Below are 12917 nucleotides of genomic sequence, written 5' to 3' on the forward strand. Positions count from 1 at the left end.
AGGCAATAATTGTATCGCTCGGATGTATCTAATAATCAAAATCAAAAAAAACCTTACACAAAATAAAAATGACATTAAAATAGTACCCATGCGTGTTAGTAAGCCGCAGATGCAAAATAAGTGATGCATCGGCCCCCGCACCGCCACACAATGTGCAAAAAAACAAAACGAAACATAAACAGGAATTAACCTAATAATAAAATGAGCAGCATCTAGTCCTATAAAGGGATCAATGCAAAAAACATATACATAATGAATGTCGTATGTCTAGCCTGTATATATTAAGAATCATCAAAAAATGTATATAGCAAACATCGCATTATTAAAAAAATTAAAAAAAAAAATTTACTCTATATTGGCCTGTGAATATAATGTTTTTCTTGGTGAAGAGAAAAAATGAGAAGTAGAAAATGTTCCATGCGTATAGATTCAACAAAATAATCGCATGAAATTAATCCATGCGTATAAATCGAGCCCCATAATCGCATAAGAACAATATCTCAATTTATACCCCAAATTCCATCAGAAAAAAGGGGCAAAAAACTAAAATTAAATTAAAATCCAAAAATCTAAAACCGAAAAATATAAAATAAAAAATAAAATAAAATGAATATATATACATGTGTAATAAAAATATCGCACATATCTAGATTCTATAGACCAGTCCAGCATCTCAAAACCGGCAAGGCCGAAAAGGTGATAATACATATGAGAAACAAATTTAACCCACATGGTACAAAAAATGTATATATACATAGGTAGAAAACCCGACCCAAATACATGAAGTGAAAAAATGAAAATGAACTAAGAATTGTCAATGAAGGCATTGACATCAGTGTCAATATTAAGTCCAAAAGGGGCATAGGTTTTAAGGCGATAGACCCAAGACATCTCAAGTTTTGAAATTTCTCTCACTAAAGAGCTACCCCGCCAGTGAGGCTTATATTTGTCAATCCCCAAAAAGAGTGTCTTAGAGGGGTCCTTGTTGTGGAATCTCAAGTAGTGCTTAGACACAGAGTGGTTGGGAAAACCAATGATGATGTTAGTTATGTGTTCATTGAGTCTCACCTGTAGGGGGTGTTTTGTGCGTCCCACGTATTGTAGCCCGCAAGGGCACTGCAACATATAGACCACTCCCGTGGTGACACATGTAATGCACGGTTTAATACTATGGTCTAATCCTGTGGCAGTACTACGAAAGGTAGTGGTCCGTCTCTGAAGACAGGAATTCAAAGAACAGACCCTACATTTTCCGCATTTGTAAAATCCGGTAAGTTGATCAAAAAAAACCCTACCCCTGGCGGGAGGGTCAATAACATTTGGTGCTAGACGGTTACGCACTGACGATGCCCCTCTAAACACCACTTGAGGTTTCTCAACAATCACATTTTTCAATGTGGCGTCGCTACTGACAATGTGCCAATGTTTGTTTATCAATTTTTTTATACTCTTCTGTTGAAGAGAGTAAGTAGTTATAAAGGGGACTTTTCCCTGAAAGTCATTTACACGTGGACCCCTTTCAACCAACAAGTCACCACGATCGATATTGGTCACTTCATTGAGGGTCTTGATCAGGAACTCTTGTTGGTACCCCTTTTCTAAAAATCTGGAAGTGAGAACTTCGGCCTGTACCAAAAATTCTTCTACTCTAGAGCAATTACGTCTCAGTCTGATGTATTGACTCTTAGGGACTGCTCTAAGCCAGGGAATGTGATGGCAACTATCAATAGGGATGAAAGAGTTCCTATCTGTGTCTTTAAAGAATGTTGACGTGACAAAACGATCCTTTACCACCGAAATGTTCAGGTCCAGAAAATTGATTCTCACCTGGCTTATCTCATAACTAAGACGTATGCCCCTTTCATTATTATTCAAGGACTCCAAAAAGTTCCTCAAATCTCCCTCTTGGCCATTCCAAAGGAGGAGGATGTCATCTATATACCTGGCCCACAAACCAATCTGAGGCATACTGTGGGCATAGATGACATCCTACTCCCACTTGGCCATAAAGAGATTAGCCAAGCTGGGGGCATATTTAGCCCCCATAGCTACACCCATGGTCTGTCTATAGTACTCTATAGTAATCTATCCAATAAAAACGTCTCACAGAATTAGTTGGTGCTTATGTGCAGTTGCAGCTGGTGGGTTTTTCTTCTGGGGGGGCATCAAACAACCAGCACTACCCACCCCCTCGGGCACCCCTGAAGATTTGTGACTGTTATTATAAAAACAAAAGTTCATGCCCATAAATATAATTATATGATCCAACGTGTCAAATGGAATCTTTTCAGACAGTTTCCTGCATTGATCTTCTGTGCTGATAGCTAGAGATATATAATCTCTATCACTGAATATTGCAAAGTGTCTAATTCCACTTTAAAATAATCTCCTGTGTTCTGAGATGTGATGTTCCATCTAATAAAATTGACCTCTCACCGGATATGGTGGATTCCTATCACAGAAAACAAACTCACTGTATGAAGATAACCACTTGTGTACATGTTATTCTCTCGGCTCTCTCATATCCATATACTTCAAAGAGACGGGGGGGGGGGGGGTTATTTACTAAAGGCAAATCTACTTTGCACTACAAGTGCACATGGAAGTGCAGTCGCTGTAGATCTGTGGGGGGCATGCAAGGAAAAAAAAAAAAAAACAGCATTTTTGTTTGTACATGAATAGATGATAGAAGTCAGCAGAGCTTCTCCTCATTTCAGATCTTCCCCTCAGATCTAAAGCGACTGCACTGTAGTGCAAAGTGGATTTTCCTTTAGTAAATCAACCCCTTAGACTCAGGCAATTCAAAGACCAAAGCATTGGAATAAGCTGGATACACGCTATACAATTTTCTGTAGATTTTTCTTTCAGATTTGCCAATCCTTAAAGCGGAGGTTCACACAAAAATTGAACCTCTGCTTTTTGGGACACATGTACGGTGCGAATTCCAGCTCAGTTTGCTCTGCAAGAGAAAAATCAGCTGTACAACGATTCCTCTCCATTGTAGCTGCGGATCAGCTGAGCAGGGAGAAGGGGGGGGGGGGCGTATAGTGAGGAGGGGGAGAGAATTCTTGTTCCTAACAGAACGCCTCTGTGAATCAGATGTATTCCCATAGAAGATTATGTGCCTGCAATTCGCACCACATTGCCCAGAAAACGCACAGGTATTTTGGGAAATGTGGAGTGCGAATGTAATGCACATATTTGAATCAGCCTCATTCAAATAAACAGATTTTAAAATGTCCTGCGAATTGGAGGAGGTGTAAGCTGCCTCCAATTCGCATAGGTTTGAACCCAGCCCAATAGTTTCAATTTGACAGGCCCTTGCACTACATGGTTTTGGTAAATCTAAAGGAAATTGGACAACAAAAGTTTTATAAAGTGTGTTACTCCCATGGACGTTTATCCTGCTTGTATTGAGATAATTACCGACTTCAGGTGTGTTGATTTTGAAAGCCTTACACCTGTTTTTAACATAGATGGAACTCCAATAGTTTGGAAATCATATTGTCAGAAACCATGAAATCAGGCCGAGACAGAAGTACAGTAAAAATCACACTTGTTTAATAATAAAAGAACAAACCTAGTCCAAACAGCCAGTTCAGTAACTGGAACGGGTAGTCAGCCAAGCCAAAAATCAGGGATCAATATAGTGGAATATAGCAAGCAGGATCTGGAGCCAGAAGGGATGTCGGCAAAGCAAGTCTTGAACAGGATCGCAGGAGATCGTTTCTGTGGTGTTGACCAAGGCGAAGGCAGAGATTCTCTGAACTGGACGGCTCAACAACTGACTAAGGCCCCTTTCACACTGGGGCGGTTTTCATGCGTTACAGCGCTAAAAATAGCGCCTGTGTAGCGCCTGAAAACAACCGGCCCCTTTCACTCCAGTGTGAAAGCTGGAGGGCTTTCACACTGGAGCGGTGCGCTGGCAGGACAGTGAAAAAAGTCCTGCTAGCCGAATCTTTGGAGCGGTGAAGGATCGGTGTATTCACTGCTCCTAAACCGCTCCTACCCATTGAAATCAATGGGACAGCGCGGCAATACTGCCGGCAAAGCCGGCAAAAAATTAAGTACTTACAAATGAAATAAACAGATTTTTGTTTTTAATTTTGTGCTATTTCAATGTGTAATGTGTAAATATATGTTAATATATATGTGCAAAAATATTCACTAACAAAGCAAATAAAAAGGGGAAAAAAAAGTTTTAATTGTTTATCGTTTATAAAATAGACGTGAACAAAAAATTATTCCTGGTGTTGGGTAGCAACTGTTTCATCATTTCAGACCAGCGCAGAGATTTTTATATTTAAACTAAAAATAATCATACCTAGTTCACAGTACATTAGCATGGTCACTACATTTCAGAAGTATTTAGGGCTTGTTCACACAACCTGCGCTGTGACTGGCAAAAAGCCATGTTACAAATGAGGGCAGTTTACGTAACACGTTTTTTTTTCTTTTTTCAGTGCAACAGCTTGCTGCACAAACTACCACATCTCAGCGCCATTCTGTGAAAAAGAACTTAATGAAATGTCACTTGTGCCAGTTCAATACAGTTTGAACAAAAAATAAACAGTGGGATACATCAGGATTGGTGTATTAGCATCACTACTAGTGACCATGTGATCAGCGTGACTTGTTGGTCTGAGCCCAAAAATATAAGAAATTCCTCATGCTCTAAATAACATTTTTACTAATGGTCCGAAAATGAGTGAATGAGTAATAACGAAACACAGAAATGCAGGCAGTAAAAATCATGGTTGCCCCACATTACTGGTGATTGTAAAAGTACCTCCTTGCATTGATGGTCAGTGTAGGTGGGGGGGGATCCTACACCAGGGGTGTTCAACCTTTTGAAAAGCAAGGGCCACTTAGGTGACTTGGTAACCAGTCACAGGCCACAATAAGCAGAGCGGATAATTGACAGGTCTGTCTCCACTCCACATTTGCAGAGCAGACAGGGACACAGCCCTCCAATTCTCTTTTTTTTAATCAGATTGGAGGTATACGGTTATAAATGGACACAAGCCCATTTACATCTGCCGCTCCATAGAGGTGAATGGAGGGTCCAATTAGGTTGGCCTGAAAAACACTCGGACTGATCTTGTGAAAGGGGCCTAAGGCTTCTTTCACACTGATGGGCTGCTTTTTACCCACACCGCAGGTGCAGCTCAGTGCACTTGTGACTTTCCTGCAAGTTAGCTGCACTTTGCCATAGAATTATATTATATCTTGAAGTAGAGCTGCACGATTTTGGCTAAAATTAGAATCACGATTTTTTTTTGCATAGAATAAAGATCACGATTCTGGTGGTGTAACATCATATTTCACATTATACAAAAAAAATTGGGCTAACTTTACTGTTTTGGTTCCTCCTTTTATTTTTTTTATTGTATTTTTTGCAATAAAAAAAATTGCATTTGAAAGACTGCTGTGCAAATACGGTGTGACATAAAATATTGCAACAACCACCATTATTTTTTTTTTTTATTATTATTTATTTTTTTTTTTTTTCCTCTAGGGCCTCTGCTAAAAAAGAATATATCATGTTTGGGTGTTCCAAGTAACTTTTTAGCAGAAAATTTATGATTTTTAGTTTGTAAGCAACAAATGTCAGAAAAAGTTTAGTCTTTTAAATGGTTAAACTTCACTCATTTACACGCTGGAGTTATTTCCCTTTGATAAAAGAACAAAAAGATACTTTGTTTCTACTTATTCAGTGTTGTGATAAAACTTGGCAGGCTGTCTGAATTTTTTTTCCAGCTGTGAGAACTCTCTGCACTTGTTAAAAAGAATCGTGACATGCTGTTTCGAAGATTGGGAAGGGAAAAATATCGCAATTTTTGAATCTTAACGATTAATCATGCAGCTCTATCTTGAGTGCCGGTTCACACTGCGAGGCGAGGCGACACGGCTCGCCTCGCCTCGCTCCCGCAAGTCGCCCCCATTCAGTACTATGGAACCGTTCTGAGAGGAGCGACTCGAGTCGCTCCGACTCAGAAAAAAGGTTCATGTACTACTTCGGGGCGACTTCGGGGGCGACTTGCATTGACTTCTATGCAGAAGTCCTCTGCAAGTCGCCGCTGAGCTCCCCGCAAGTCGCGGCGAGGTAAGTCGGAGACGCCTCGCCGCGGCTCGCTGTGTGAACCGGCCCTGAAGGTTCACACTCCTAGACTTATTATTGTTATTACCTGCAGGTTTGGTGGACATTCACTTTCTGAACGTGCACCAAACCTGCAGGTAATAACAGAAGTCTATGAGTGCAGGTAACTCACCGGTGCACTGCACTGCACTTGTGGATCAGTTTTAAAGCAGCTCAGTGTAGCTAGTGTAGAGAAAAGCTATGCCCATTGCAGTTTGAAACTAGTTAAGAGTGCATTTGGTATCACTCTACCTGTGACAGGAGCTGGCACTATACCAGAAGCATTGGCTCTGCTCCTCTACAGCCAAATCCATTCTTCAAACTGATGCTCTGGGATGGCGGGTTGGGAACCAGAGGGAGCCGCTGGCCAGTGGTTGAGCGTCCTTGTCCTACATCATAGCTCACTGCTTGAGGAACCCTATTTTGAGAAAGGTTAAAGCAGTATTAAAAGCAAACATTTATTATATTGCAGCTTACCAATTCTTAGATGTGATAGCTGTATTAATTTTCACATTTAGGCTTTCTTCTATTTTCATCTGGTGATTCAGCCAGTAAGTCTGTTGCTTTACAACAGCTGAAGGCTGTGTACAGGAGAGGTGCTCGCAATCGGACAGATTTGTAATGTTTTTGCAAAGAACAATGGGCAAATATTGCCAAGTCGAGATGTGCCATACTGATACTCATACCCAAAATGACTGTGTGAGTGCTGTAATAAAATCAAAAGGATTAGTTTAAGGGTGTGCAAACTTATGCAACCATATTATTTTATTTTTTTATTTTTACTACCCTCCACCAAAAATTTTTCAGTTTGTTGTTCATCTGAGTTGTACAGTTTATAGATCACATTTAGCCCGAAGTTGCCAAAAGTAGTGCAGGAACTATTTTTGGGAATCGGAAACCTGACATTTTAACAGGGGCGTGTAGACTTTTTCTATCTACTGTACGTGATTGACTTCAAGTGGTTATGCCCCCATAATCATTTTCTTGAGCTGGTGTACAAAGTAAAAGCAATCCTAGCGGCTGTATAGCTTTTACAGTGGTGTTAGAAGGGGGTAACCCCTGCCGCCCTTGGGTGCCTCTCTGGGCTTACCTGTCCCAGCAGTTGCACTGGATTACAGTAGAGGTGTTCGGAGACAAGATTGCCTCTGATCATCTCTATGGTCTAGGAGACCGGAAGCGACAAGCATTTTCATCACTTCCGATTATGGCAGATGTAAACACTGCCATTTTTTTTTTCTGAAAAGCATGAGATCATTGTTGGGTTTTTCTGTTTTTTTGTTTTAGTTTATTTTTTTATTTTTTTAATCTTATGCTTTCAAGGGTAGAAGAGAGATCTGGGATCTTCTATACCGTCATAAAAAGCACCTATCCTGTTGTATTTCTATTACAAGGGATGTTTACATTTCTTGTGATAGGAATAAAATTGATGAAAAAAAATAATAATAAAGACTGTGGGAATTCTTTTTTTTTAATTAACCACTAAACCAGGCCATAGCCAAATGACCGCTACAGCACGGCTCAATAACTCTGGGAGGGCGTACATTGACGTCCTCCCAGAATCTCCCTCCCGCGTGCCCCCTGTGGTTTGCACGGCGGCCGTTTACCACATGATCGCTCCGTCAAATGACAGAGTGATCACTTGTAAACAAACCAGGGATCGTATCCGGTTCCTCTCTCCCCTTTCTGTACCAGATCTGTGCTTTGGACAAAGCAGTGTGATTCCTTAAGAGCCAAGTGCCACAGCAGCACACACCTTTCCTTCTCTCCCCGCACATCTTGTTAGGCTGCTGATGGAAATATTTGGGGAATGTGATCGACCGCATGGGTCAATGATGCAGCACTGTCACGTTTTTAAAAGGCATTTAAACCCAAAACCAAAAATGTAATACATCACTGCTTACCAGTCCTTTTTTTAGATCAGTGGTTCTCGACCTTAGTCCTCAAGTACCCCCCAACAGGCCATGTTTTGGGAACTTCCCTTAGATAAAATCGCTCTGATCAATACCATGTCTTTGATATTTAAAGCAGTTGTGCAAAGTAAAGGAAAACCTGAAAACATGGCCTGTTGGGGGTACTTGAGGACTGAGGTTGAGAACCACTGGTTTATATGAGGTGGCTGCATTTGTTTTCAGGTTTCTCAATATTGGCCTACATTTACTCCCCTATTGTATATATGGAAGAGGTCATTGTAGTCGCCCAGGTTGGAATTCAAATATTTCTGGCTTGGTTTTTCTCAATTTACACGGGACTGAAAGTTGTGTTTGTTTTTTTATTTGTTTTTTTTTTTTCTGTAATTGCTGAAAACATTTTTAGCCTGAAAGCACTAATGCAGCATCTACATGTAAGAACTGGTGAGGTGCAATATATTACATTTTTTTTTGGTGGATCTGCTATGACTTGTGTGTGTGTGTGTGTGTGTGTGTGTGTGTGTTTGCTGCTTAAAATATTTTTATATTTTTCCAGCCCTTTTTCTATGGCAGGTTTGCTTAAAGTGATGCTAAACCTACACTGTTAAATATGCATTATCCCCCCTCTTTCTGTATGTGGATGATGGCGCTGTAATTATTTTAATAAGAAAAAAAAATTATAAGTACCCTTTACCTAATAATATACAACTGTCACATGGCTCAGTTCTTTCCCAGCCTGTCTGACGGGAAACACACACAGGGGGGGCTTCTAGTCCTCTGCTCTTTGGGATACAGGGTAAAATTATCAATAAACTGTTTTAAATCCTCATACAAATACTGTATATATTTGAAAGACAATCTTTATTTTTGGCAATAAATTTTTATGAGCAGATTTTCAATTACGGGCTGTGTCACTCCCCTCACGCCTTTTATCTCTTGTGTATATGTGCTTTGAATAACAGGGAGGTGAAGCCTTCATAAATAAACATGTAATATTCCTCCCCCATTGTGTTCAGCTGATTAGTGGGCTGTCCTTTACCACTGTGTATACACCCACACTTGTGATTCTCTAGTCACATGGGCTACACAGATGTGATTAGGGAGGAAATGCACAGCATAGAAATTCAATTAAAGCTGAGCATGTGCATTAGCTGCCAACAGCTGCTCAGTAGAATCCCCAACTGCAGTGGGGACCTGGACAGGAGGATCAACCAGGTTTTTTTGCATCATACATAAAACAAATCTCATAGTCACTGAGTGAGTATGAACAGCATGTAATACACATTTATTGATAGTTTTTAATGATGTAGGATTAATGACACTTTAAGCTTTTTAAGAAAAAATAAGGCAAGCAGCAATGATAAACATCCTGGTAGTGATGAGCAGGAGTCCCTTCTGACAAGTTTTTCTGACACCTAGACAAAAATGGTGACAGGGGAGGGACTTCCAGCTGATTGACAGCCTCAGCTCTGTTCCTGTGTGCTGTGTGAAGGGGGTGTGTCCCTTCTCTCCAATCAGCTCTTAGAGCTCTCCCCCCTGAGCTCTGCAGAGTGTAACATCAGCTGTCTGCCCCCTTCTTTTTTTTTTTTGACTGCTCAGACAAGCTTTATAGATTCTGGACTTTGAACAGATGTAGAGAAGAGAAGACTGCAGCTAAATAGGTACATCTTGTGTAGGAGGATTTATTTCCTCTGTGTATCACCTGAGGCCAGTCACTTCACTGAGTATATGGAAGGGTTTACAACCACTTAAATCATTTTGGATATATTTTCTTCGCTTACATCTATGCAAGTGTGGGACTTCATGTAAATCACATGCATTCCTGCATCTGTAGCAAAAAAAATGCGCTGCTGTTTAGCATATGTGCAGGTGTTCCATTAATTATTAATGGCCTCCACACGCAGTGCTAACTGCAGCATGTTTTCCTGTGTGTTGAAACACATATGTGAGGCTGAGATTTTGGAAAATGTTCATGGACCTTTTTTCCCTGTATTTCCTGCAGGTACAGCAGCCCACTCAAATGAATGGGCTGCTGTGCCCACGTGGACGCAGGGAAACTACAGAGATGTGAACCTTGCCTTGGTGTTTAGTAAATACACAGGGTTGGGTGCTAATTTTAGATTTAGGTTCAGAGGCTGCAGTAAAGTAATATTTAATCATAACTTAGGTTAATAAACAGCAGATTCTTGTGTAAGCACATGACACTAAAAAAACACCTACGTGCATGATTCTACGGGAGTCGACAAATACTAATGTATTTCAAGGTTTATAAAGTTGTTTTGTGTCCAGGGTCCTATGGGAACACCTATAATATTGTATGTGGTGACCACTGTACCTTTATAACCAAGAAAATATCACAGAACGAAATCTATAGGTGCCCATAGACATTTAATGACGGTCTTCCAAGACATTCTGTGGATTACTAGCAGACATTGCTGGCTGAGGCTTGTTGGGAGAAGGGGCGAGTGGAAATATTGGAAAACAATCTGCTGTTAATGATATATACACCCTGATAATACCGTTACGGAAGTATCTACAATGCACCTACACTGCCCTTTTCCATGGGTTAAACATAAATTGTACAAGGTGGCTATTTGTATATTGGGGCCTTGCAACTAGGAAGAATTCCTGAGGGCAGTTGGCTTATACCTGTGTATCATCACCCTGAAATGACTTTGCTAGTATATAATCCCCACTATCCTTTTATGCTCGGTTCACACCTAAACCAGCCGCGGATCGCACAGGGACAGTGTGTGTCCCTGTTCTCCTTTTCAGTGACGAATCGGGCCGAATCTTTGCATGAATTTGGCCCTGAAACAGAGCCAAAGACTCAGCATTTCTGTGCAGTGCGCTCCGCAGCCACCCCGGAGATATGTGAACTGGCTCCATAGAGAGCCGGTCACATTCTCCTGCTATGCGAATTGCATACAGATTCACATAGGTGTGAACCCAGCCTCAAGGATGAATCCTGGGGTTAGGAAACATAAGTGCATCCCTCCCACTTGCTCCCCATAATAATAATTATTTTAAGAACCTGATTAAATCAGTATTAAACCCAATGGCAAACATTTATTATATTGCAGCTTTGCCAATTCTTAGATGTGATGGCTGTATTTGTTTTATTTTTTTTTAGGCTTTAATGCAAGTTAGGGACCTTGGATTATAACCTCCATGAGGGCAAGGGCTGATGTGAATGTGCAATATATAGTGGTGCTCATAAGTTTACATATCCTGGCAGAATTTAAGATTTTTAGGCCATTTTTCAGAGAATATGAATAACACAAAAACATTTCTTTCAGTCCTGGTTAGGGTTTGGCTGAAGCCATTCATTATCAATCAACTATGTTTACTCTTTAAATCAGGGGTGCCCAACCAGTAGCCCGGGGGCCACATGTGGCCCGCAAAGCACTCTGATGTGGCCCGCGACCTCCTGCTCTGGTATAGAATAGAATAGTACTGTTATTAAAGCTCAGTTTATTACTAAAATCACAGTGTATATACAGGCATATCTGTTCTGTGGTGGTTACTGGGCTGCTTTCAAACTGATCCGCAGATGCAGAGCAGTGAACCTGCAGGGGTTACCTGCACTGAGCCATAGACTTCTGTTTATTACCTGCGATTTTGGTGAGCTTTCTGAAAGTGCACCAAGCCTACAGAATATAATAGAAGTCTATTGCAAAGTGCAGGAAAGCCAAAAGGTACGCTGTGTTGCACCCGCGGAGCTGAAGAACCGCAGTGCATCAGTGTGAAAGCAGCCTTGGGCCTCTTCACAAGGTCAGTCTGACCCAATAGGACTCTTCATTCACCTCTATGGAGTGGCAGATGTAAACCGACTTGTGTCCTACCTCCTATCCGATCTGCTAAAAAAAGAAGAGTTTAGTGCACAGCAGACATGGACCTGCCATCTGCCTGCTCTGCTCATTGTGGCCCGCGACCAGTTACCAAGTCGCTTAAGTGGCCCTCGTGCTTCAAAAGGTTGGGCACCCCTGCTTTAACTCATAAGGGCGACAGAAACTACCCAAATGACCCTGATCAAAAGTTTACATAACCTGGTGATTTTGGCCTGATAACATACACACAAGTTGACACAAAGGGGTTTGAATGACTATTTAAAGGGAACCATCCTCATCTGTGATCTGTTTGCTTGTAATTAGTGTATGTGTGTGTATATGTGTATAAAAGGTCAATGAGTTTCTGGACTCCTGATAGACCCTTGCATCTTTCATCCAGCGCTGCACTGAAGTTTCTGGATTCTGAGTTGGGAAAGCAAAATAATTGTCAAAGGATCTGCAGGAAAGGGTAGCTGAACTGTATAAAACAGGAAAGAAATATACAAAGATAACCAAGGAGTTGAGAATGCCAATCAGCAGTGCTCAAACTCAAATCAAGAAGTGGAAAATTAGGGGTTCTGTTGAAACCAAACCACAGTCGGGTAGACCAACTAAAATTTCGTCCACAACTGCCAGGAAAATTGTTCGGGGTGCAAAGAAAAACCCACAAAGAACTTCAGATGAAATACCAGACTCTCTGAAAACATGTGGCGTGGCTGTTTCGAGAAGCACAACAAGGAGGCAACTTGAAGAAAGATGGACTGCATGGTCGAGTCGCCAGAAAAAAGCCATTACTAAGCAAATGCACTAAGTATCCCGCTTACAATAGGCAAAACAGGACAGAGACAATTCCCAAATCTTCTGGCACAAAGACATTTGAAGTGATGAAACCAAAATTGAGCTTTTTGGCCACAACCATAAACGCTACATTTGAAAAGGAGTCAACAAGACCTATGATGAAAGGTACACCATTCCTACTGTGAAACGTCGGGGTAGATCGCTGATGTTTGCACTACAAAGGCACTGGAAATTTGGTCAAAA

This window comes from Lithobates pipiens, unplaced genomic scaffold (genome assembly GCF_037356315.1).
Source record: "Lithobates pipiens isolate NorthernLeopardFrog02 unplaced genomic scaffold, aLitPip1_a1.2 Scaffold_16, whole genome shotgun sequence".
NCBI lineage: Eukaryota > Metazoa > Chordata > Amphibia > Anura > Ranidae > Lithobates > Lithobates pipiens.